This window comes from Anser anser (genome assembly GCF_964211835.1).
Source record: "Anser anser genome assembly, chromosome: 18".
Lineage (NCBI taxonomy): Eukaryota > Metazoa > Chordata > Aves > Anseriformes > Anatidae > Anser > Anser anser.
This window is the reverse complement of record NC_139739.1, coordinates 8427281-8455159: the sequence shown is the minus strand read 5'-3', so window position 1 is coordinate 8455159 and position 27879 is coordinate 8427281. Positions and strand designations below refer to the sequence as shown.

At 37.8% G+C, this 27879-nt stretch overlaps 1 protein-coding gene and 1 long non-coding RNA gene across 11 annotated transcripts in view; one reads left to right on the top strand and one right to left on the bottom strand.

The window, feature by feature from the left end:
* ARVCF (ARVCF delta catenin family member) overlaps window positions 1-27879 on the bottom strand; it is a 276400-nt gene that overhangs the window by 172190 nt on the left and 76331 nt on the right. For 5 of the 10 annotated variants that reach the window (XR_014573475.1, XR_014573476.1, XR_014573477.1 and 2 more), the window contains exon 1: window positions 3350-3437. The exons of 1 other annotated variant lie outside the window; for it this stretch is intronic. The gene's annotated coding sequence lies outside the window, so the exon portion shown is untranslated. Of the gene's footprint in view, window positions 1-1322; window positions 3276-3349; window positions 3452-27879 lie in introns of those variants that run through there. 4 more of the 10 variants (XM_083803463.1, XM_083803466.1, XM_083803471.1 and 1 more) reach the window with 3 other exon arrangements.
* LOC310883367 overlaps window positions 1-27879 on the top strand; it is a 37902-nt gene that overhangs the window by 2867 nt on the left and 7156 nt on the right. Inside the window, exons 2-3 of the long non-coding RNA XR_014573494.1 lie at window positions 20174-20379; window positions 26331-26408. This is a non-coding gene — a long non-coding RNA (uncharacterized lncRNA). The remainder of the gene's footprint in view (window positions 1-20173; window positions 20380-26330; window positions 26409-27879) is intronic.

Here is a 27879-nt window from a genome sequence, read left to right as displayed (position 1 = left end):
AAGAAGATCCTAAGGGATCAAAGGTACAAGTCACTGCAGAAGTCTAGGACAGTCATGGCTACCTCTCTCTATAAAATGTGAGCATACTAGAGGTGGAATCATTCTCAGATTCACATCAAAAAGAAATGACTTTAGCAACTACCCCCCAAAAGTCCAACTTCTCTACTACAGCTGCATTTTTTTTTCTTTTCCAACAGTTGACAATGTATTGAATAAAGTTTAAGAGCTTTAAGTGGCTTGTACTTTCAAGGCCTAGCTCAGAGCAGATGAGGGTGCTGGGTCCATTCTCAGCCTGACAGTGGGAAAAGCTCTGGCTTTCTCAGTTCCAAACTCGGAGGCTGTATCCACATGTTCTCTCCAGCTGAGCCCAGAGGCCATGCCAGCATAAGGAACAGTCTGAACTCCACAGCCATTCCATAGCTGGTACTGCGATGACATGTAAGGTATAAACTATTGTTCCTTTCATACAACTTCTTGTGTATCTACTCAAGACCAACAGTCCCTTTTACAAACAAAGAATCTGCATTAAATGGGAAATACTACATGGAAGAGAACTGAAACCCTACATGCAGAAAGATAAAAATACCACCCCATTCTTCCAGCTCTCTTAAATGCTAGAGGCCCAGTGCAGTACAGCCATGTGCAGTGCTCCCTGTGCACAGATGAGAAGGACTCAGTAATGCTACTCAGTAGCAGGGTCACCTCCTCTTGCTTACTGTAGGTAGTTCGTCCGATAAGCCAGGACCTCTATTGTTTTCTCCAACCTTTACTATGCCAATCTGTTATAACCATTGCAGAACAGTACTCCTCCAACGTGCAGTGTAGCAATCCTTGAGCTTCAATTTTATCTTGAATGTATTCGTACCAGGTGAACCTTTGACAAAGCTCCAAGGCAGGACGAAATGCTTCTGTTGTAAGTGAACAGATCAGAAGACCCCTCTGGAAATCCTAATAAGTAGTGGATTTTAGGCTAATAGAATTTCCCTCAAGAGAAAAAAAAATCCACAGGTCAAAAAATGGCTTATATGTCACAGTGGTAAGCCCGTATATACACAACAGAAAGAAATAAAAGCAAAGTATAGAAGTTTTCAGCATTCCTCCAGGTTTTTCACCTCAGGAGAAGGTCAGAACTGAGCTCTACTAGAAAGTTATCGCTGCAGAGCTAATCATGTGTGCTGTACCCATCTACTGTGTTTCTTTATGGAGACCAGAGTTTCACCTCAAAAGAAAAAAACACTATAAATTAATCTGCCTTTGGTTAAACTTCAGTGTAAGGATTTAGAAGAACTCCCACTTAAAAGAAGAAAATAATCGAACCTTACCTGACAATATGTAACTGCAAACATCTTTTGTAGTACCTTCAGATTATTCAGGCAATTCATTGTCTGCAGCTAAAATAAGTTTTTCTCACCTGTGACTATGAGATGGGATAGCTGTCATCTTTTGGGTACCCAGGCAGCTGGATATTTCTATGTACTAACTTCAAAACGTGAATCAATTCGGAATGCAGGAAGAAGATGGCAGGATGTAAACCACAATAACTAAATTCAGAAAAACACACTCCTTTCAGAATATATATTGCAAGTTTCTGTTCCAGGGAAGAGTATTACCAACAGCAGCATGTAAAACTGACAAACACCTCCTCTAATACTGATTCTGAAGCAGTAACAGCTTGAATAATAAAAGCTGCAGTTGATGACTTAGCTGATGTATAACTTTCAAGTCACATTCTGAGAATAAGACGAAGATCCCGTTCTGAAAATTCTTAATGAGGTGTAAGAACTTGATGCCACACATGAGAGATCCTAGAAAATTTGGGTTCTATAAATGGTAAAGCTCTCTAGAGAGCTATAGAGATCTCCATGCAGAAAATATAATGTTAACCTCCTTACAACCATAAATACTGTGGTTCTTTCCTCTGTGCAAAGAAAAACATAGGCAGAAAATAAACTGTATAAATTTTCAGATGTACAATTAGTGACCATTAAAATCCTAATTCCTATGCAGAAACAACAGCAGGACCAGTAACTGCCTTTTAAGAACAGTTGGACAAAGACCGACTTCTGCATTTCAAATGATTTATTAACAGATAAATACTTGCTTGCTGTTGATTGCACTCCCAATTATTTACCCAGGGTTTCGACAATTTACATTATCAGCAGTCTAGACCAGAGGAAGAAAATAAAAGTACTGACTCATGAGTTACTTATTCAGGCTGCCACTTGCAATTTGCTACAATTTGTAACTAAATTAAAGTGCATTGAAAAGCCTACAACTAGATGAAAATATTAGACCTATAGCAGCCAGGTAAAGATTATTCCTTAGGCTGCACTTCTAAACACAGCAAACGCTTGTCTACATGGTATCAAAGGCTACGCTGACAGCAGCGACTCTTCTCCCTTCTGCCTATGTGACTCTAAATATATTATTGTGTTGCATTAGACTTAGAGCAAAGACGATCTATTTTTTCTGACTGTTCATATAAAGAACTAATGCATCAAATGGCCTCCTGTAGGTCCATACAGCTTAAGTGCTCAATAGGGATGAACACCACCCCTGGGCGAAGAGGCCAAAATCGGGGCCTATGCACAGCTAACACCCAAACTCATGACCAAGTTTGAAGGCTCTTAGAAACATTAACATGCCTAGGGTTACTTGGTCCTCTGCAAAAAAGTCAGTGAGCTCTGCACGCTAATTTTGCTAGTACAGGATGTAGCTGATGGTCAAGAGCTGTCAAGAGAGCCTTGTGACTAAGGGGATAGAGTTCTGGGAGCTTTGGGCATCTAAATCCTAACAGTTCTGGAGAATCTCTAATCCTCTGCACTTCTCAAAGTATTCTGCTTTTGTAAGGCAATCAGGTTCTTGAGTGAGCTGGATTTGAAGAGAGGAGCTGTGCCCACCAGTCAGCCACAGAACATTGCAGAGCCTTCTCTCCGGGGGAGGGGAAGTGTCTCTCAAAGCACACAGGAAATTTCTCAGGTCCCATAGTCTGAATACTGAGCACAGAAATTGCTCTCTCCCAGCCCAACTCAAGTCCACTAGGTCCTACTAACAAGAGATGGTACTACAATGAGCAACAAGAAGCTTGTACATATAGCAAACTGGCAGCTGTAGGAGCAAAATGAAAGCCTGTGAGCATGCATGGGAACAATAGCTATGTGCTTCTACAGGGAGGAAAGCCATCAGAATAAAAGCAAAAGCAGGACTAAAATAATCTGTGGAACTGAAGCATAGCACATGCTAATAATATTTCACCCTAAAGTGCTACAAAAGATGAGCAGCACAAAATGACTGTTATCCCCCATGCCATATCAGAAAGCATGCAGAGAAAAACAAGCAAGATACACACCTAGTGGATTACTGGGGTCTGAATGTCAAAGATGCTGTGACATCACCCGCTAAGACTAGAAAAGTATTGACAAAGTAGGACAGCAGCCTCAAGCAGAACCAACTATAAGAGAGATGAAAAAGAAGACAGAGTTAGTTAACAAGGTATTACAGCCTCTTCTGCTCACATTTGTTTCCCATGTTCTCCTTACTTTGTTGTATAAATTATTTATCATAGATAATTACTTATCATAGATCATTTATGATACTGTTTTGTTCCTAACAGGGAACAAAAACAAACAAAATTCAAAGAAGGCAATCTTGAGACTGCTAAAGGAAAGGAAGAAAAAAGTTAGTCTGGTTTGTTACCAGCAGTCAATAGTTGTGTGCTCTAAAACTGGATATTGCAGCCAAACATTTTAGAACACAGAAACCTAACATGAAGCTCTTAGAAATAATAGTAATTATTTAGGCACACAACTTTAGGCCCCCTGTGTTATGCATGAGCCCTGAAATGGCTCAAGATTGTTTCATGGATACTTGTCAGAGAGGGTAAGTTCATTTCTGAAAGATGCACACAGCACAATAGTTAGCAACTGCTTTGTTTATTCTCCCTGTTTGTAATCTAATCCTATAGGAAACGCTAGTGAAAGTAGGCTCTTGGATATTAGGTCTTCTGTTTAGCTCAGTAAATCTTGGACTTGTTTTGTCATAAAACATTTAGCATGGAACTTCTCTGGGTCAGTGGTTGCAAATTTAGTACCTGTTTTTGCTGGATAACATACAGAATAGAATCCATTTCACAAAGGCATGGTTCCATGAAGCAGCATATCCAGTTTTAAGCCACCACCATGTAAAAATGCTGCAACCACATGGCACGAATGCAGAGCCAGTACAAACTCACTTTGCTGGTTCAAATATTTTAGAACACTTTCAAAGAGTAATTTTGCCCCAGCAGATTTTATGCTTGACCAGGTACTGTCTGCCTTCTTGATGCCAGCATAAACACTGTTTCTTATGTTTTGGCTAAAATACCAGAAATATGATCCTTTCTTTGCACTGATTCAATCTCAAAAGGCACGGAATCACCACGTGAAAAAAATCATTTTCTTTAAACTAACAGAAGTAAATTCTGTGCTCAAAACTTACTAAATTTAACAAAACTGTGCAAAGATACATCCAAAGATGAAAGTCAGGAGGTAGAGTGAAAGATTAATTCTGAAGTAAATGACCCTAGGGAATAAATTAAGCATAATTCAGTTTCTACAGACAAAAGAGTAACGTTGTGCAAAAATAAATGCATGTTAATTGTAACAAAGTCCAAATAAACCGCTTCTCAGACCTTATGGCGAAATCTGTCTTGGGCCTGGCTCTTCTCGTTGCTGCTCTGGTTGACTGAGTTCTAATCTGACCCTTACGTGACAATCTCCACCAATGAATAGCAATGAGGAATTCACAAAGAAAGCTATTTCAATATAGTTCTCTCATGGGCACAGACAGACATACTGTGTTGTGTCAAAAGAAACAAAAAAGGCTGGTCAGGGTTTTTTTTGTTTCTTTGGACAGAAGCAGTCTGTGAAACAAGGCTTCAACTAGGGAAAGAACAAGGGAAGAGGAAATGCTAACAGGAAAGCTGCTTGAGAAGGAACTTGGGATCTTAAGAGCATAGCAATGAACAAACACTACAGCCCACCAGTTCTATTATTACAGAAAAATGTCCATGTAAAATATTTGAGATTTTACATCAGTAAGAAATTTCAATCAGAAATCTAGCAGGAATAATTTTGTAGAAATAAGTACGTTCTGCAAACAAATTTGCAGAACAGCATCTACAGTCTGGCCTTAGCAACACCACCAAAAAGAAACGGAACACGCACACATCACTGCCTGCACAATGCAGACCCAGCACTTCACTCACTAGAGAACTGGCTCTGGGCAGCAGCACCAGAGTAACTCAGATCTTACTGTTATAACAGTTATGGTTAACAGTTATTGGGCTGCCTGCTATAATCCAATCCATTAAAGAGAATTATTAGACAAATTAACCTCTTAATTAAAAGCACCTAAATTGTATTCTACTAACTTACAAAAGATATGATTCCCAGCAAAACAGACAGTGCATGACTTGGATAATCAGGTTTTAAAACATCTTTTAAAGAAGGCGTTTGTCTAGTGAGTGGGGGACAGGGAAATGGTGTTCTTAAGCTTTGTTTTTTTTGGGGGGGCAGAGGGGCCGGGGGGGATTTATTTTACACAAAGCTTATAGACACATGAAAACACCAACAGATACATATGCAGGAAAGCCCTGGGCAGGTCACAACATCTCCTTATTGGTTCGTCCAGCTACAGCCTCTCTGGTGGTAGGTATTCATCTTTGTAAAGCAACTGAATGGCCTTGATCAAAGAGGTTGTGAGTAGTATTTATTTATATAAATCATATTAATTGAAAGCATTTCTTGTGTCTTTCCTATACACAGGATCTCAAAGAGAAAAACTAGTACACAGAACCAAGTACTCCTGGTATACAACTTTGCTGGCAAAACTGCTTTTTCCATCACAACTGTAATTTGCCTGAACAAAGCAAATTTTACAGTTCTACTAACAACTTCTATTTGCAGCCATAATCATTAGTGCAGATATCACCTTAACTGTATTTTTAAATACAAAAATTTCTTATATCTAATCTCGCTTGGATTCACCAGTGCACGTTTAAATTATACCAGTCATGGTCTTTCTACACCTTCCCTGGGGAAATGATTCATGACTTCAGCAGAGTTTGCTACTAGATTTTTTTTTCTGGTTTTCCTTCCAAAATTTCATGCAGTGTTTTCATGGCTCGGTGATACAGTGTGCCTACACAGCTTTAATTATACTGTAGCTCAATTTCTTTAACACCCCTTCAGCACAGCTTACTACTACAATTTTTTCTAGTTTTCTTTCTAAAATTTCATGCAGTGTTTTCAGGGCTTGATGATACAGCATGCCTACATGGCTTTAATTATACTGTAGCTCTGTTTCCCTAATAAGATATGTTTCTATTGCTACTGTATACTCCCAAATGGAAAGGAAAATAAATTAGAGCAATACAGAACACCTTTATAACAACCACATACATACAATAGCATAAATAATTCAGCAAACTATTAAACTTCAAATTGAAATATTTTTACAAGGGTAATTTTTAAGTAAATGTTCTAGCCTATGATTAGTTTTACCCAATATAAAAATTTCCATTTCATCTTGAAATTTATCATTTATAGCCCAGAAGAGCATGACAGCACCTTTCTGAAGAAGAGCTCTTGCTCTTCGGGACCTACGAACTTGCCTACACTGAGAACGCTCAAGCCTTCAATCAGAGAGCATTCGTTATGCCACACTTCCCTCAAAGATCAGTGTTTGTGTTAATTAAGCATAAAATAACACAGCAAAGTGGCATCATGTTACCTCACACTTACTAAGTGTCCACACTAAGGTTTAATGGGGTATGTGATAGGCTATAAATTCACACTGTGCACTGTAAATTCTCTGTGTAAATAAACCCTCCTCCTATATTTTCAAATGAGTTTCCAGGTTAAATATATATTTATTTAATCTTGTACATATCAAAAGACTGAGCAACGTAGCCATGGCTAAATCCTGACTTCAGTACGAGTCTGCATAACTTGAGTGTGACAGTTAAAATCCTTTGCTATTGTTCTATCTCAATGAGTGTTAATTCCATCAAATTCAGCCAAGACCATGGAAATACTAGCATCATAAATCATTTCATTCCCTACATAAAAAGAATCACTGATTTGCACAACTTAATTTCTGTTTATCTATTTTACGCAGGCAGCATTTGGGAGACAGCACTTTTTTTCTCCCATATCAAGAAGCCAAGTCTGGAATACGAATAGCAAATTTGCTGCTTCTCAAACCTCTGACACCTTTTCTTCTTGCCTTGGAACTCTGCAAGCATGATTGCTACCGGCTTGATTAGTTCACAGGGCAATCACTTTAACGCCCTAGAACACATGCCATTGCATCCTAAAGCTGCTTCATGTCATTGATTTTTGAAAGGTCTCCCCAACTGAAATCAATAAGGAGCTCTACTTAAAAATGGATTGCACTTTGTGGTCCTTTTCTGATTCATGTATATGCAGGTTGCAGAGTATTCTCACAGCTGCCTTTAGCAGAAGCTATAGGTACTGAGCTTCAGCACTTCCTCTGACCCCAATCCAATTCTCACTGACATCAATATATGCTTTAACCTCTGTGCTTCCACTGTGAGCACAAAATCCGCAGCTACCTGTGCAAACTTTTACTTAGTACAAAATTCCAATTAAAAATTGGAATACAAATAGGAATAGGAATCCAATAGAAAATCACCATTTTACCAGAATACTCTCTTCCACTCAGCTAGGAAAAAACCCTCAAGCAGTGCAGCTTATGTGAATGCAAGATAGCATCAGGCATTAAATTAACTATCAGTGCACTGCATACAAGCTATCTGCATAGGATTGTACTGATGGACTTGGTCTGATCTCAATTTCAACAGAAATACTTTGTTAATAAACTGCACTACCTCGCCAGGCTACCCTTGCAAGCAGTGCCACCAAAAATCAGTAAAGTCTATTCTTGGAACAGGGCTACTTCAGTAAGAAAAAAAAAATCAAGATCAAAAGCAGCATATTTCATAACTTCACTCTTTAGCTCTTCTGCTAGTATTTTGAGGCTTCCCTTCATCAATTTAAAGTCCAGCTTGGCCATACATAAGCCCATCCCATGAACAAACTGTGATTACACTACGTAATTACTTCCACAGAATACTTAAAAGATTTTGCCAAGCAATACACAACTATCCTCATTTTTCTGGCCTCCAGATTTTGAGTTTTGGCCAAAGGGCTTCCATTTGAAGAGAAAGGCTACTTACTGATGGCAAGGCAATCTGAAGCTGTCTATGTGCAGTGAACTACAGCTGAGAACAGCCATATATTTACAACCATTACATCTCCATTTTGCAAAGTGCAAGAACATGAGAGTTGGTGGGTAGGCAGCGATTTCCATTGCCAGGCCAGTTTCTCATTAACAGAATGGAACAAGTGAAATATTACAGCAAGGCTGGAAAATCTTGCAGATGGTCATAATCATCCTTTCATAACTGATATTATTGTGGTGTCTTCTAACAGCGACAAAATAAATAACAAAATGGCAGGCAACAAAGATCAGGACAGCTAGGCAGTTAAGCAGATCAACAGCCTGCTTCATCTGTTCCAAACACTACAATAACAGTGGCAGCAGACAGCGTATTTAAACGAGCTGACATTAGTTAGAAAATGGTCATTTTGCTACACAGTTTGAGAGGAGAGGGAAAAAATCGAACCGTGACCCCACAAAACAGTGAGTGTTTAAGCTCAGCAACAGATGTGTCAAATGACTTATCCCAACCATGAGGAGTTAATTGATGCTATAAATAGTACTCTGAAAAAAAAAATCACCAACAAAACAAACCACTTAATGCTTGTATCTAAAGCACACAATCTAGCTTTGCTTATCTGTAAAATTATTCTCCTTTTTTAAAAAATAAAAAAAAGTGGGCTTGGGTGCTTTACATGGAGATAAGCACAGACAGATAATTTGATTTCAGGCTATTGAGAAATTTCCTTCCTTTTATGTTTCAGAAGAACAGGGCTGCATGCAGCTAAATGAGATCCGTAGATTACAGTAGAAGAAAGGCTAATAAAACTGCATAGCTACATTCCTGGGTAATAACAAATGTTTTGTAATTCTATAGCTCTGATCTCAAGGTTTATGAGGGCATTTCCCATTAATGCTTTTAAGATTAATGCAAATAAACGCATCAAAAGGAAATAGATCTTTTAACCCACCTGAATCAAATACTTAGTATGTCTCTTAGTATTTTACTCCAATAAACAAACTGCCATGGCTAGGAAAAAATCACAATCCTGGTGTTCAAAGCAAGCATCTTCCTGTGGTTTACTTGTGGCTTTCAGGAGACAAAACAAACAACAAAAAATAAACCCTCTCCTGTTTTGCTGAACATATATCTAGTTTAACTCTCACTGTCATATCTATTGGGTTGTGTGGCTTCTGCATTGCCCCAGAAGGGAACTGAAAACATTAGTTTAAACAGGGAAGAAAAAAATGTCAATATTCATGTTTAATTCTTGAAGGTACTAAATCAACCAAATTTTATTAGCTGCTGCTTACCAATCAATCCTAGTGCATTACTCCCCCATATTTCAATCTTACTAAAACCAGCCAGATTTAGACCTTACATTGCTTTAAACCAGGAATAGTATCAACGAAGAGGAGATTAATACAATACATAAAGAGGGAAGGAAAAGAACGAGGCCCACTAGCTCTAATTCTCTCCAGTAACATCTGTCTCCTTCTCAATCAAGTATTTTTTTTCACCAAGCTAAATTTGGAAGCCTGAGGCACTAAGAAAACCTACTCTGTTAGACCAAAACTATAGATCTGTTTTCCGTAATTGTATGTGCAGATTCAAAGGTGGCATCAATAGACCCTTCACTGTTTCAGCATCTGTAAATTTAAAATGCAATCCAAGTTCCTTTTACCCTTGTAAGTTTAGGACATAATCCAAGTTTGTCCTGGTTAACACCGCAGCTTTTTAGTGTTACAAGACAAACATGCATCTGAGCATAACAAATAATATCTGAGCAAAATAGAAGTATTGAGCTCATCTGATGTCTCGAATAATCATCCAGTTCATGCATAAACATATAAAGGCAGGAAAAACAGATACATTTTAATGACAGTCTCAAAGAGACTCATCATTCCATATGATGGATTTTGGCATGTAACAGCTCTAGCACTGCCAACCGAACAGTCTTTGTTACACATGGCAAAACATCCTGCTCTAGAGCCTTGCTGTCTGAGTGGCAGAAACAATGTCACAGGAACTGCCAATTAACTTCTCTGTCTTCAGGTGCAAAACATTGTCGAATCTTCAAAGCAGAAATCTTTTATCACTCAGAAACATTTTCTATTCTATCTGACAAGCATATTGGCTTCTTTAGGGTGGGTTATGCTGGCAGCCAAAATAGCCTTCAGAGACTAACGTTCAGGACTTGTCTTGTTCATATCATCGGGTGAATCAAGGAGCCATAGTAACCCCATTGATTAGCCCAGACTCAAAATGTTCTTTACTCATTTAGATCTTTCACTTGCATGAGACAGAAATGCAGTGCTGTGCTTAGTCTGCAAAGTGTTACATTCATCTATTTATCAAAAATGATTTTTATTGCATCACTGTAAGTAGCAATTTTCACAGCTAAGATTGATTCTTTACTGTAAGAGCTTTTTACACACCAGCTTATAACTCCATCAAAATTTGAACATTTGGGCTGAAGTTTTCCCTGATAGGTCTTTCCTTCAGGCTTAATTTTTCTTTTAGGAAAACTTCAGCTAGAATAATTTGACTGTTTTTCATATCATTTAAAAAAATAAATAAAAAAGTGCAAGTTTTTTCCACCAGTGGCCTAGAAGACACAGTCAAGCAACTTGCTATCAGCAGCAACCCTACGGCTGCCAGCACAGTGCAGAGATACGCAGTCTCTATTGTGCTCTGTATGAAGCTCAAAGGTTGGCAGAGGTCACCGTAGCTTGTAACTAGCAACGTAACACCCATATTGAACCTCCAGCTATTTTCCTTCTTACCTATTCCTCCTTTCCTGCCTATAAAACCTGCTCCAGATTTGGCCTTATCATAGGCCTCCACCAAGACCCCATTTACTCTACTTCTTCTGTGTGGTTGCTCCTCTTGGGTCTGCAGTTCAAAAAGATGAATGGAAACTTGATGCTTTTGCTATTGGCATCCGAGTAAATAGGAAGTCAGTATCTGAGACATGGAGCAGATGAAAAGTAATGCAATATGTATGGCCCAGAATACAAATTAAGGTCTTCAGATAACCCTAACTGCACCATATCCTAGTTTTTGCAACTTACTTGCAACACTTATAATCTAAGTGTCTTCATTGCTAAATTCTATCCCATCATAGCAATGAAGAATCAAAGAGCCTTAAAAACAATCACAGCCCCAGGAAGAAGTGATATAGATAGCTTTTACAAATGGCCTGCTGAACACAGTAAAGATTTTTTTTTTCTGTTCTCCTAATTCAAGACAAGAAATCCAGTAGATACAACTGAACACTCTGCTACCACACATGCAAAAACTATCAATAGCAAAGGTGGTAGAGATCTCTGCATTTAATTCTTTTCTAAAATAGTAGAAACAGTTGTGCATCACAGCCCTAAAGTCACTGAAGTGCATTTGAGTGCTATGCTTGAAGGTACTTCTCTTGGCTGCCTACACGGACTCAAGAAAGCATCCGATACAACCGAATTTTGGCTTGAGGTTGAGCCTAATACAAAAATCAGTTGGAATTGGGGAAAGTATTGAATTTGGGGGGGCGTGAAGGGGAGACGTTATTGAATGGGGGGGGGGCACTATCAATTGTCTTTTGGAAAGGTTGCTTTCTTCCACATAGCTATAATTAGTCACTGACCTTGTCCCTTCCAAGGCATTTCTTCTTTTGTATCTTTAACTAAATCTCAAGGCTTTTTGTAGTTTATGTTGCCCGTCAATAATATTTCCTCTTTCTAGGAATGCACTTATCACTATTGCCTAATTACAGTTATTTGAATGCAGAAATAATTCTTCCAGATCATTAAATATCTTCTCCAAGAAACAACTTTCTATTCAAACATCCCTTTTTAATAAACATTCTGCTGATGACTGCTGAGTGGGAAAAATTATAATTTTGCTTTAACTGTCTAGGCACTTCAAATATTTAAACAAGTTCCCTCTTTCATATCACAATCTTGCACTGTATAAGTAGAAATATCTTCCAGCTATAATAAATACTTTTAACTTAGTTTATTAAGATTATATAAGAGATAAGTAGCAAAGAATTCAGACAGCAAGTACAATGTAATCTCTCTTCAGAATCCTTCCCACAAACAGCTTAGCAACTTTATATGGGCTATACACACACCTTCAGTTTTGACTTATATAAATGTGACAATGTTCAATCTAAAAAAATGAAAGACCTTTATAAAAAATTAGTAACATGGTACCTCTAATTCAGAGGATTATTTTAGATGAATGCTTGGCTAAAACTACAATCCACCTACACTGAGAAAAATAAAGCAGTACACAGAAGGGAGTGATATTTCAGGAAAGCAAACAGTACTGTAACATTTAATCCCATTATTCACTGCCGAAGCCCCAGGATTAAAACCAGACACATCAAAGTACTGAGGTGAAGTCACAGCAGCTGAAAGTGCTTGTGGTCATCCTCAAAGCAACCAGAAGATTGGCCTTTTGATCTCAGGAATGGCTTAGACATAGTTGGCAGGGTGGGAGCAGAGAGCAGGAGACATCTTAAGAGTGTGACCCTTACTGCAGAAAGAGGTGGGATGCACGACATACTCACACAGACTTTAAACTAGCTTGCTCAGGTACAGAAAAAAAATCAGGAAAGTAGGAGCACAAGCTGAGAACAGGCTAGCAAGTGTCCACCTGCTGTAAATGTAGTTGAAGGCCAAAGTGACATAGTAGGAGACACTTCCTGCCCTGTCAGGGGGAGAAGGAAACTAAATGAGGACTTCCATGGTAGAACAAGAAGAGAGACATCGATCAGAGATAGTGTGGAGCCCCAACAGAAATACTGTCATCCCTCTTTTCAGTAAGCAAAGACAGAAATGTTGTCACCTAGCACTTAAATTTCACCCTCACCATAGACAATACAGAATTACAAAGGTTCCTGCGTAAGTTCCACAGTTTTAATATTTATCACCTGACCCCTACTTTAAAACCAATTTTAGTAGGCCTTCAACAGCATGAATACTAATGAATTTCTGAGAGGTGTAAAGATAATATAAAAAAAGTGCAATGGTTTAAGAAAATACATAATGACAAAGCAACAGATTACTCAAGAGAGACTCTGTAAGCAATTACAGAAACATTATACCTTTTACAGTGTTCCTTTCTTGAACTGGCTTTAAGACAGAAATTCTCCCTTGGTTCAATGACAGCTCTGCCAGAGAAACAACGAAACACAACAAAAAAAGACATTCCATCTGGGGGGTTAGGAAGAGAGGGGTATATTTAAATAACTGATAACATTTACCTAGTACAGGGGAAACTTATTAAATGTACCTTCTCTTGACCTCCCTTCCCTTCCTGAGTCATGCTGTTGTCCGAAGTAACACAAAAGTGTTGTAATCTATTCCACCATTACCTGAGAACCACAAAATCCCACAGCACAGAAAGGAAGCTCGATAGCAAGAGCTCTTTTGGCTAAGGAGCTATTCTAATCCTCTTGGTTTCTGTCCCAGCACCACCCATATGTCCATGATCAAACAGTTCCCAACTTAGAATTTAATCCAAAGTATATTTAATTTCCTATTGATTCATAGATTTAAAAGTAAAAAATGCTTCCTTCATAAGCACACATCATAGCATTTTCAGCCATCCAGGCCTAAATACCATCTAGTGACTCTAAAAATGTCAACTGTGGCTACATAAATACATCTCATACTGTTTGACATTTTACCTTCTAGCAGCAGGAAATATGAGAAATTAGGACAGGAAGAAATTCACCTTTGAAATTCACCAGGAAGAATTCAACACTTTTCAAGATCTCCCTCTTAGTTTGAGCTTCAGGTTGCATTCTCATTACAGCGTTCCTTACCCCAGAAACTTCTCCTACAGATTACAAACAGGATGCTTTGTCTCTGATTCCCAGGCTCCTTCCCTGTTCATGAGACCAAGAACATTCCGAGTAGCTGATTCCTGCAGCTTATCCTTTCATAGCTCCACTCAGGAAGGAAAATTTACCTACAGAAACAGACACTGTCACTCCCCTTCCACTTGCAGCCTGCAACTTGGCTTCACCATTAGACCCTTTCCTCCAGCCCTCTTTTGGCTGGAAAGTACACCAAGTCCAAACCCAGGCGGTCAGTAATGAGAAACACTTCAGCCCTTCAGACTCACTGTAACCAAACAGCTGCTAAAACAAAATTATATATTTCTGAGATAACATAAGCATTTCTTTGAGTCCTGATTTCTTTTAGTGTTTTTCGCATAACAAGAATACGACGACCTCCTCTGTGTAGGTGAATTTTGTGTATTTTATTAAAATATGCTCCATTTTAAGAAATGAAGTAATTCGTGATTTACGTTTAGTGCCACCTGGAGCAGCCAAAACCTACTGAAATAATACCTTGCTTGATTTATCCTTCCTCCTTTCCCACCCGTATTTTTTCTTTTAACTGTCAAGGTCAAGAGGACAAGCGGCCTAAGGCATTTGTCTTCAATTGGGACATCCTGGTTAAGACCCAGATCCACTGTAGCCTGCATGTATGGCTGGGGGCTATTTAACCTTTTTGTACAGCATAATCTGGGAAGAAACTGCATTCTCCTACTTCACAACATCTTATTAAATTTATATACAAAATATCATGAGGTATCAGGTACTTCAGAAGAGAAGCACCCACATTATTACCAGTCGTCTTCTAGTGAAAAAGACGTATTTGTATATTCTGAAATTTATTGTTGATTATCAGGAAGACTATTTGTTTTTTTCAACAGAGATCTGTTTTATTTTATTCTTTAAACAGATTTTGTGTGAAAACACACAATAATTTAAGCAACTAGAAAGTTTAACAATTAACACTAGTAACACTAGTAACATCGACCTCTCCACAAGAAACGTGACCACATTGCTTCCTGGTCCCTTTCTTTCCAATTCACATTTGAGAGATTTATCAGATAGAACAGGATTCTTAAGAGTTTTAACTAAAATTTAATGGCTATATACTTGCAATTAAAGGCATAAAGAATCACAGTTTCTTTGCTACAAAAGATATCTAGAAAACTTACTCTTTTGCTAGGATCCTCTCAAAAGTCTCTGCATAATTTCCACCTGCAGTGAGACTGAACTCTCTGATGTTAGAATAAGTTCTGAGAAAATTGTGACAAATTTTCATTCTTACTTTATTCTACTTTATTTTTTTTATCCTCCCCATAATGCAGTGTTTTCAGCCCCTTGTATTCTACACAGCATCACCCTCCTAACAGGCTGGCCAACTAAATACTTGCTCCAGACTAACATAGTTGTAAAAGCAAGTTGACTCTGAATCGGATCCTTTTTAGAACCTTGATGCAAAAGATCCAGATTAATATATAACTGTAAGGCAGAAAACAAAGTCATTACTTGCTGAACACATCACTTTGCTAACACATAATCTATCCACAATCTATCCCACACAGTTGGGGTTATGCCAATATTTTGCCAGAATTAGCTAAAAAGTAAAATAAATAAAGCCAGCAAAGAGGTACAACAGATGATCAAGGCAAGCCTGGAGGTGGCTGCATCGCCCACATGACACATCCACACTATGGGTGACACAAAGATGGAGCTGAAACAGGAGCTCAGAACCACACGGGCTACCTACCTCCTCTTGCAAGACAGACGCTAGCCTACCTTGCCTCTTGAGGATATGGCAATCCCTAAGGTGCTTCCTGGGCTATGGCAAACAACCGGATAGGCTCATGCTGACAGATCATGCCGTTGTTATCACATTTGTAAAGGGCCCATACGACTGACATTGGGAAAACAAGTATTAGTTGAATAATGGCAGATGCCAGCTGACAGTTTGAGCCCCAGATCATAGAATCACAGAATCCTGGGAAGCCTGGAGCTTGCTGAGGCTCATGGCTATATTGCAAAGTCCCTTCTTTGGTCCTTGGTTGCTCACATCTGACAACATGGCTTGCACCACAGGGGAGAAGGGAAAAAAGCACCAGCTTGGAGCATGTGATATTTAATAAAACACAACCTGTACTCCATTATATAAACACTGCTTCATTCCAGCGATATACTTTTATCATCAATTTTAATCAAATGTCTTATAGCTCTCAGATAAGGTTGAAAAATAAAACCAAACTGTAATACCTTCTCTAATTGCTTATTATTGCCCACTTGCAACTAATTACCCAGTCACACTGTTAGAGATTCTGAGCATTTCCATGTTCACTTGCCAACAAATGACTAAAAAAATGAAATTAAACAATTAGTCTCTAGCTGTAATAACTAATTAAAATAAATATTTTCAGAATAAGGAATTTACTAGAACATCAAGACACTAACATTGCAAAATGTGTGAAAAAATACAGCATCTACCAGCAAACAATTTCTTGCCATTCCGCGAGTTCCAGAGCTGCATCCCAACCATCACTTGCTTCTTCTCCTATTCCAATGAACACAATTGGTTAATAAAACTTCTCTCTCATAGGGTGAAAATGTGAGTAACTTATTAGGAAAGTTACTGTTCTTATAGAGGAAACCTTAAGGGCAAATTTTGATGCTGTCCCATTGCAACTGTATGCAGTAGTGACAGATGAGCATTTTTACACATGATTTGAATACGATGCAAAGTACTGTGGCAATCTGTCCTACCACTCCTTTTCCCTAGTGTCTTATTTTGCATTCTCTGCCAAGCCTGGATCGTGCTTGTAATCCACTTGTTACAGCCTCCTTGGTCCCTTACTGAAAAAGCTTCTAAACATGCACCCAGTTCTTGAAAAGGATTATAGCCCAGCCAGTTGTGCGACATGCACTCTTCGGACACGCAATGCATGGGTAAACGCACTGAATGCAGTCGACTCGACCGCTCTCTGCTTTACGCTCAGGTAGGTTGCTTATTGGTGCCATGGAGGCAGCATTATACAAAACCACTAATGAAATGCGTTGCCTGCTCCTGACTAGATTCTTCATCTCTGCACAGAAACAGGCACAATTAAAACTGCTATGTGTGGGGCAAGTAGAAAAGTCCAAAATAAATGAGAGAAACACTAAAATGGTGTGGCTAGACAAGCAGACCACTTTTCAGTTCAGCTGTACTACTACTTATAAGCAAGTACTGCAAAACCTTGCCACGGGAAATGGAAAGCCTGTGTCTTTGGATCCTTCTGACACTCAGTTGAGCTATTTCTCTCTGGCATTTCTGGCAGTGTAACAACCAACAAAGACTTTGGATGATGTACGTTATTTGGTAATACAAAAATTACCTGCAAAATCATAGCTAACACCCTCACTGCACACTTACAACCCCAAATTAGTCTTAATGGACTACTATTTCCCTTACAGCACTGTACTACAGGCAGCGTAACTTCAGTTAACAACTGAGTTACATAAATGAAAAAGACAGGTGGAAAAGAATTCACTTGATCCAAAGTTAAATGAGTCTGTTTATGTTTTGTCTGTATTGATTGCAAGAAGCTCATGCCCTCCAATTGTATGTTTTCCTCAGCAAGGACTTTGTCACAGATAAATCACTGGTCGTATAGGCAGAACTGAACAGCACGCTTTGGGCTGTGTTTTCCATCTGCTGTGATTTGCTCTTCTTAACCAATAAACAAGGAGGTGAGCAGAAAGTATTTTCTCCTTGAGGTCCTCTTCCCTTTGCCTTATATCCTCATTTGCCATATTGCTGTTATGTCACTGGCCAATGACCATTCTGACTGACAACTTGGTTCTGCTTTTATAGAAGATGTCAGACAGAAAACACCAGGTACCCACATTATACAACTCCGTGTGTGTGTACATACTCTACCATAATTTGCATCAGAACATATGAAATACTCACGGGAAGCACCGTCTCTCCACTTAAAGATGTGATACATACACAGCTACCATACAACAAGCTTAATGACAGCAATACTGTACACTCATTAAAAGGCTTTCCATCAAAAGAGGTGGACTACAAGCTGTTTGATATTCTAATATTTACACCCAATTATCTTTAGAAATTTATTTAAAACAGCATTATTTTTGTGTTACTTATGAACTTGGAGTTCCCTTATGAACTCCTACTCATTCTTAATTATAATGTAAATCAGTGCATTAACATCTAACAAGCAAACATTAACTAAAGCAAGTGATAAAAATGCAGACAAAGTTCGGACAGAAGCAGTGGCAAAATGCCCAGAAAGTTACAAAAAAAAAAAACTCTTAACAGCTTAGTCAACAAGGATAGATACACAGACCTTTCAAAATAGATGCTCTGGGTAATAACAGTTACTGCCAATAAATTTTATACAAGTATTACAAAAGAGGTAAAAAGCTCATGCATCACCACACAGACAAGTCATAGATAAGAACTGTGGCTTTTTAAAATGTCAGAACTGAGAAGCGTACAACAGCTTATAAAATGTTGCTCAAGTCATTAAATGCAAACAGTGATGCACATCATTTATTAAGGAAATGATGGCTGAACTAACTTTGGCAAACTAGATGCACCTATTTCCTGGAGCACATTAGTTTGTTGATAAAGACATGGCACTTTCAAAGAAAACTCAGGAAATGTAAAACTACGGAAGTCAACACATAGTGATTCACTTCAATGTAGTATGCTATGAGCAAGCACAAGTTAAGCTAATCCTTTTTACTGAAGGAAGAGCCACAGATTTTTGTGCATTTGGTAAATACTTATAAGAAGCCCAGGCAGCTTTTAATATAGGACTAGGATTTTCTCCTAAACATCTAAGGTACCTTAAAACTGCAGTTTCTTGATAGCCACAAATCTAAATGACAGTATTTCCAAGATTTGTTTTTCTTCATGTCATATAGGTTACCAAATGTACAGCACTGGTGAGATTTGCAAAATCTGCCAAGTAGGCATGAATTACATATTTCTAACTCTATTTAAAGTTAATACATAATAATCTTCCTATCAAAATTCTGCTGACAGCTGATAGTACTACCTTCCTAGTACTTCTCATTAGGTATCTAGGAATTAAAGAACAAGCAGGTATCTGCAGAATCTAGTAACACAGACGCACACACATATATTACGTGTGTATGTAATAAATGAAACTTTGCCAACAATGTTGTTCCTCAAATATTTATTTTGCAATAACATTGCTAAAAATAGCTGAACACCTTTTATAAAAATGTAATTTAAGATTTTACAACCTAATATGCACAAGAATTCATCACACCCAATTAAATTAAAATGCAGCACTTGATCACCTTTTATGCAAGTCTAGAAAAGGAATTTTATTACATTATATGCTAATATGCAGTTTCATTTAATTTAGCTGATGAATTACCTACTTCTGTTTTCCAGTATATATCAAAGATATCCCAGATGAACATGATAGCTTTTCAATGGGGCAACCAAAGTCACCTTTGGCAGTGAAAAATCATTCTTCTTTCATATACATTTGCTGAAGAATGCTGCGCTCAATACAGATTTTGACAACAAGAGTCAATCAGTAAGATTAATTTACCATTATGTAAGATCTGAGTATAGGTTTAATTTCTTTTCTAACAGCTAACCCTTTTTTTTTCTGTGCGCTTTTTTTCAGCATTACTTTACATGTACCAACTTGTTCAACTCCAAACATAATTTTAATATTAAACTAATACATTGGAATTTCATTATAAGAATTATTTTGGATTTGAAAAATAAGTGATTTGTAGAATAGCTGTTTTCTAAATAAAAGAGCAATTTCTGGTTACTAGTAATACTTGTTCCTGTTAATAACTGTACTATGCATTTACATGACCAGATTTAATTTTCAAATTTCTGAATGACACAGATACCATTAAAATGGTTAAAAAGTATGGATGTTCAGTGCAGTCACCCCCAACCATAAAATTATGAAAAGCCAGATGATCTTTGCTTACTGGAGGCTTAACATCAGCTTTATGGAGCTTCCCATCCAATCAGGAAGTCCAAAAACAGGCTAGAGGGAGAGAAGCAGCTTCTGAGCTTGATTTCCTAATTCAAAGTTATTGGCTTTGTGCAGGGGACCAGCAGAAGGCAGGCTAAATGGAGTAGAATGATGGAAGACAACGAAGGAAATCAGGAGAGAAAATAAGAAAGGAGGAATCTCAGAAGTAAGAGAGAGAAGAGGAAAGAAGCAAATTGTTTAATTTGTGTGTGAACAGACAAGTTCAACACTGACTGCAAGAGACAAAATACTGCAGATTCCAGCTGTGAATTTAGCCAAAGGTTTGTACTTCAATTTCTCAAGGCTATTCAATTCACCATATTTAATTGAAATGGTAGACCGAAACAAAACGAGAGAAATTAAGCTCTCCCATCTGGCCCCTATTTGAAAATGTCTTGATGAAGAGAAAAAAGGTCTTGCCGAAAGAAAAAAGCAAGTTTAATACATGTGTGTCATTGCTATTCTACCAGGTTTTAAACTTACTGTGCAGTCAAACTATAAAGTTAAGAGTGTCGAAGTATTTCCTTCAACACCCACTTGCCAAAGAAACCTAGTTTTCTATAAAGGAAATTTTTGTTGACGATTTTCATTCAAGAAAAAATTCTGCAATTTGCAATTAATATTGTACTGTACTCGTACAACACAGATTAGCTGCTATAAAACAGCACAATGCTGTAACAATTTCATTATGATTACAATAACCAGAAGCAGTCTGCAGACAACATTGTCAGATGTTTCTGGGTCTATCTGACATCCTTCTAGCATGTTAATTATGCTCTTCTGACTGCCAGTGGCTAACATCTACTGGCTTGACAATTAAGCTGGCAAGGTCTCAATTCTGAACAAAAGGCAGCTACCAGATATTTTGTCAAGCCAGATAATTTCTTACTGAAAATATGTACTTGAAAAATGTCCAGTTCTTTCTGAGCACACACTGTGCCCAAATGGAAGAAGAAAACCATCTTGGGAAAAAAAAAAAAAAGACACCTTAACAGCTAACAATATTTTGTGAATAAAATTGGGGTAAACTAGCTTTATTGAAGAACAGTATTTTCTCCATAAATCTGCATTAGTACTGACTATCCTTACTAGCCTGTACTGTCACGGAGAATACTGCTCAGGCAGTTATTGTTACAAAGGTACCCAAGCCATGCACTCATCAGAAGACTTTCACCATGGACAGACACAGTACCACTGCTTTCTAGCAAAGTCAGAAGCCGGGAATATAGAACACAGATAGGAGCAGAGAAATCCCATGGAGAGTGACAGTTTGCTGAAGGTCAGAGTCATGGGCAAGAGGCCTCAACACACACACGGTGCTTTCCTGTCTTCCTAAGGAAAGACAACTGAATGAGGCCTCAGCCACATCTCCAACTCTTCTGGCTACTTACATGAAGCAGATTTTTTTTTTAGAAGAACACAGAAAAAAAGCTTGAAACAACTGGAAGCCTCTAAGTAAACCTGGAGAATCCACAGCACTGTCATGGAGGGTAGAAGATGCACACACCTTCCAGAACGCTGACTGATTAGGCACGTGTATGCAGTTAAACCCAATGAGCATTCCCATGCAAGAGCACTGTTCAAAAATGTCACAGATACACCTCAGTTCACATAAATAAGATATTTATGCCAATAAGCTACATACAAATGATTAGGAAATCAAATGGCAGAAGTAATTAGATTACTTCAGATGCTCTGGCAATTTTTATTTTTACAGAAACATTGATTTTACGAATGAAGTTTTGGCTAGTAGAGATTGTAAGGATTTGAAATCCTTACTCTCAGAAATTCACTGTCTCTGAAATTCACTGTCACCTGGGTGACAGTGAAAGAGTGCAACACGTCTGCTTGATTTACACAAAAATGAGGTATGATCTATTTAATCAAATAACGTTTCCATTTTTCTTTGTTGAAAAATAATTAAGTAGGTTCCTGTTATTACTGATGACCTGAAGGGAGAAGTTCATATTATGAGAAAAAGTATAATCTCTGCCATAATCTTCAGTCACACACACAAAACAGCGTTATGTTAGCACAGATTAAGATCACTAACACAAATTGCTTCTATAAGCAAGGTGAAAATTAAAGGTAGAATACTGTAGCAGTCTAAAATGAAAAACAATTGCTAGGGAAAGATATAAAAAGCATCCAAACTCCTTGGTCTGTGAACTTGAAAAAGAGGGCTAGGAAGAATATCTAAGGAGAGAAGAAATCAATCCTCTGTAGTTGTTACAGATCACAGTGCAGGAACCCTTCCTGGCAAACCAAGACCTTGCACACAAAGCGCAGACAGCTACTGAAGAAGAAAATACTAAGTACGCCAAGTCCCAGAGCTCTGACAAGCTGTGTCTTTCATTTTAATACACTTAGGTTACTGGGTAGTCATATTACTTAGGTTACTTCAAGATATGCCAACACATTCAAACACTCAGCTTCTGTTTTTTCAGTTCCCAGGACAAACAAGAACAGCGAAAATGTGTAATATTAACTCACAGAAGTGTTTCCATATTCACAAAATGATTATGTTAGCATCTATAATCTTATGTTAATCGATACACGCTAAATATATGTATTTAACAGCTTCCTACTGCTTTCAGCTCAATAAGTTTAAGAACTGTGGAATCACAACAGTTTGTTAGGTATAATCTTGGTTTTAAACACCAAAAAAAGAGCTCTGGCTTGTATTTTAAAAGAGGTTATAGGGTGAAAGCAGTAAGAATGTGTTTATCCTTGCACTACTGAAACAGAATTATTTGCTTTGCCGTAGTATTTCCATTTTTATGATGACTGCTCCCATCTCTTCATGTACTATTTTAGCTCTATTGATATAGAAAAATTTACTATGATCCTACTGTAAAGAACTTGAAAAACTTTCCTAAGACCCACACAGTTTTATATTTATCTTTAAGGCCAGTGAAGGGAGATTAAATTAAATCAAATCATATTCCTCATATTCTGGCAAGTAATCGTCTTGCTAATTAAAAACAGTTCTTCTTGCTTTTTCTAAGAAATACTGGGTGTGGAGTGCTAGAAAAAACCTGAACAAGAAGCATGCAACAATTCAGAGGAGGTACAAGACATTAGAAGAATGGAGAGAGAGGAAAGACGGGAAAGAGGAGAGAGACTTAGTTCAATTCTTGCCTGTGTTTAAAACCAGCAGGCTGATCACTAGAAATTTGGCAATTACAGCAAACTGGTTAATCTAGTTCGGTGACAGCTTGATCTTACAAAGCCCCGAATACTGCATTTTGTTAATAGTGGAGACATAAGAGATGAAAGATGTCTTTGAAAAGTCAAGTAAGCCACTAAATACAGCAGTGGTACTATTGAGGAGTATAGCACATGCTAGAAGGCCTAGCAACGAAACCTGCTGACGCCAAATAAATATGTGAGTGGGAAGAACACAGAAAAACTGGCAAGAAAAGGCACTCAGGAGACCAACATTTCCAGTGTAAACAGCAGCAGTAGTGCCAAGTGTGAACTGGCAATGTAAGCATATGCCAAAGTGTATTTGGAGCTACAGCCAGAAGTGTCAGTAAGTGCCTGAATCATTACATTTATCCCTCTCAGTGTATTTGTCTTGTGGCTGCTGTGATAACTTGCTTAGATAAATATCAGAAGGCATGAAGTAGCAATGGATATCTGAAATTAGTTATTTGATACATGATTTAGTGACTACAAAAAACTTTCTTTGTGCCTAGGCAGAAGAAAAATGAGCAGAAAAAAAATATAGGCAAGCAGGGAAAATAGGAAACTAAGTTCAACAGCGAAGAAAGCACACACTATGTATCCCTACCACTTCGTCAGAAAAGGGAATAGGTAATTAACGTAAGAGAAATAATCAGGTGTACAATTTGCAAATTGCTCATGTCAATAGTGGGATTAATATATGTTTCTGGTGAGACTTGTAGATGTGAAACTGCACTGCTTTTACAATTTAAATATTTATCAGTATACATTTGATATATACCTGTCAACTCAGTTTTTCAGTACTACTTTGGCTTCCAAAACAGAGAGAAATAAAACGAGAACAAAAGAGGTCACAGAAACTAACCATGCACTCGATCTTTCTGATCGCAGATGTGATCGAGATACTGAGTCTTAAAAAACCTTTTTGTCAAAGCACTCATTACAGTTCAAACTCACTCCACGCTCACCAGCATGGAGCAGGTAGAATTGAGAGTAAGATGACATGGGCAACCACAAAGCAGTGAGAAAAGCTGGCAGATCTAATTTTAGTTCTGCCAGCCCGGACAGCGTCCTCCTAACAAGCAGCAAATGTGATAAAACTGAGGAGCAGGCCTAACTATCAAAACCACAGAAGCAGTAACTCCATCACACAAGTCTTATTTGCATCTTAAATGTTTATAATCTTCAGATTTAAGAGACAGAATATGGCTGCACATCTGCTCTTTTAGTCGGAATGCACGCCTTTTAATATAAGCAGCAAAGCAACTGCAAACGCTACAGAGCCGTAACACTTTGTGAGCCAGCTTCCAGTCTGACTCCATCATTAGGAGGCTGTGGCAGACCATTATGGCTCAGATGCTAGTTTTCTCCTCTCTAATTATATTATTCCTCCTGAATGATTCAGTGACATGTCTGGTTTCTGCAACATTAAAAAAGCAGTGAAGGATTGATGAGATCAAAAATACTGGACTCAAAAAACCTCAGCTTGACTAGTTATTTATTAGAAAAAAATACATTTCATACAAGTACCTTGGAAATCAGCAAGATATTTTGATTTCCAGTCACAACAGTGCCAAAGGCTGTAGATGCTTCTCAGATCTGAAAACATACAGAAATCCTATGAAGACAGTCTCAGATATGATGACACTATGTCAGCCTTGAAAAGTTGCACACAAATACTTGCAGACAAGCGTTTGTCTGCATCTTGTTAAAATGATTGTAATGAAAGAACAAATAATGTTTTACTTGCTCGCAAAAAAGGTAATCATCCTTTGTAGGCTGCAAGAATTTTGCAAAGCCGCTGTATATTAAGCTGCCCATAATGCAAATACATCTCCGTGACAAAAATCAAACAAGCTGCCATTCCCTGTAGCCCCCTATCAGTCTTACTGGTCCCTCAGAAAGGAAGATGGACATCTCCATGTGTCCAGAGACTACTCAAACACTAAAAGGCTCCCCTCTCCACTGAAACTATGCTATTAACATACTTTGATTAATCCTACTACAGTTTTAATACCATCGTCCATAAATTTTGGACGCTATAGTATGTATTTTCTTAGTTTTTATGTGTATAATGTTATTATTACAAAGTCTAGTAGTCTTTCCAACTGTTAACCTCTATATGAAGGGAAATTAGGTTGTCCAAGAACTGCATAATTTCAATCTAGATGTTAATTATAAGAAAACAAACCTACTAAGGTTTAAATTGGTAATAGAATAAAAAGCTCACACTTAGGTAGGATTAAAATTTAAGGCTAAGCCCACAATAAATCTTATCTTAATCTTACTCTACTGTGTTCACTGGTGTTGAGACCTGCAAGCTGTAGTGTCTTTGCTGTTAGATGTCACAATCAAATGTTCTTTTCGTGAAAAGTTGTTTAAGAATATGACTGAGCTTTCATTATGTCTCTGTGATTTACACTTTTGAAGGGCAGATTTTAATTGTATGTGTGTCAATCATAAACCCCATCCAATTGTCATGGAAACAGTCATTCCAATGAAGTCAAATGATTAACTTGGCTGCTGGAACAGAAGTTTTATTGCTGCAATTTACTGAAACTGCCTGAATGGAATCACAGTAATGGCCATGTTGCTGGACGCAGTGCTCTGCCAAGACTTTAAAAGGATTTAATACTTAAATTCTTTACAAAAAACATGCATTATTCTGATTGTATTTAAGCAAGCAGAGTGTTACAGGGTATACTTCAATTCTATAAGACTCGTAAGTTTTTGTCTGTTTCTCTTCCCAACACAAGCTCTGCCCTCAAACATGACTAATCAGGTTAATTAGGTTAACATGAATTTAAGGCAAAAGCAAGGCCTATCAGGCTTAACACACTGCTTTGACAAGTATTGCAGATTCTTTTAGTAGATACCATGATATCCCTACATCTTTGAGAGGTGATTTTCAAAGCAGTCACAATAGTTAGGTCAGGATCGCTTTTCCAAATCAAGAAACTCACTCGGCCACCACCACTCAAAACTCTTCCTTGGGCTCTGTAATTACAGCTATCCTCACCACAGGATGTGTGTTGCTTCTCAGGTGCCACAGTGCTACCGGCATTGGTCTGCAGAGCGGGAGGTAAAGAGAAGCTCTGACCAAGTTCACCAAGATCTTTAGGTACGTAAATTCTCACTGATGGTTGAGGGGTTAGGATTAACTCACCTAAAATAAAACAGAAAACCAAGTAACAGAAAACTTACAGGAAGCCTATAAACTTTTTTTTTTTAAGATCTTCTCAGATCTTGCTATATTCTTTCCTTTTGTCCAGGTCTTTTTCCATTTGTTTATTTTGGCAGGGGTCAGTGTTCCTTCTTTTTTTTTTTTTGGTCTGAAGTTTAAGAAAGTGACAGAGTGGTTTTGTTCCCACCCTGAAAGCACACTGAAGCAAAAATAAAACTTATCATAGAGAGAATCACTGAATCATTTAGGTTGGAAAAGACCTCTAAGATCATCTGGTCCAGCCTTTAACCTAGCACTGCCAAGTCCACCATTAAACCATGTCACTAAGCATGTAAGTATGCATGAAGAATGGAAGAAAGTATGAAAAATAGTCTGGTTTGTTGCTCTTCACAATTAAGTCAGCTGCTAGCTGTTAAATTTCTAGCAGTTGCAATTAAAAGTCAACAGTGAAAAACACAGATGCCACAGTAGTTCCCTTTGATATGCCACAAGTACTTCAGTTTATAAAACTATTTTGCAGTAAGTGTCCATAAACATAACTTTGTGTGCATGTGTGAGAGAGGCCACTGTACAGATAAGGGTTTGATGGGCACAACAGCAGCAATAAACACTTACCCATATAGTAAATCAAGCACAGTTGTTACAAAACATAGGAAAGGATACAGACATGCTCTTACTTGGTTAGGGAAACAGAAAGTTAGAGCAAAATAAAAGTAACCAAAGCTGTCAAGCTGTATCCAAAACTGTGAGACTTAAAAATCACAGTTAAATGGAAATAATTAAACTAATTTTAGAGGACAGAAGTATACTTTTTCTTGGTTTAGAGAAGAATGTCCCCAAGTGGAATTCTGATCATTTTATATTTCCATTTCATTAAAGAGGATGCAGTTAAATCAAATGGGGTAAAGTGGGCACAGTGTTCATCTTGAATCATATTTGGTAATATAAGTTATCCAGTCATAACCTTGAAATTTCATTTCCCCCTGTCACTGTAAAATTGTGTAACATTCACTTTGTTCCTTCTTTATGTAAAACTGCTCTTCTGAGTCCACCTGAGAAAGAAATCAGATCATTAAAAAATCCTCTTTATACAGAAACACATGAAGAAAGCTGAAAATGCCATTCTAAGTGCTGTGTTTTCCTTTCAGTTTATTATACCAATTTATTCAGACTCATTCACCATAGGCAGCCCTTGGACTTAAAATTTTTCCACTCTATTAATAACCATACTGCCTAGAACAACAGGTACTACTACAAATTCTCATTACACAAAGAAATATTCCCCTTTCTACTTGAAATTTATGCATAAATGTATAGACTGTGTCAAAATTTACTTTGAAAAACAAGCTGTGATAGTTAATGAGCTTCATTAAATAATGAGAAAAGAACGGACGCAGATTGTGCTCTG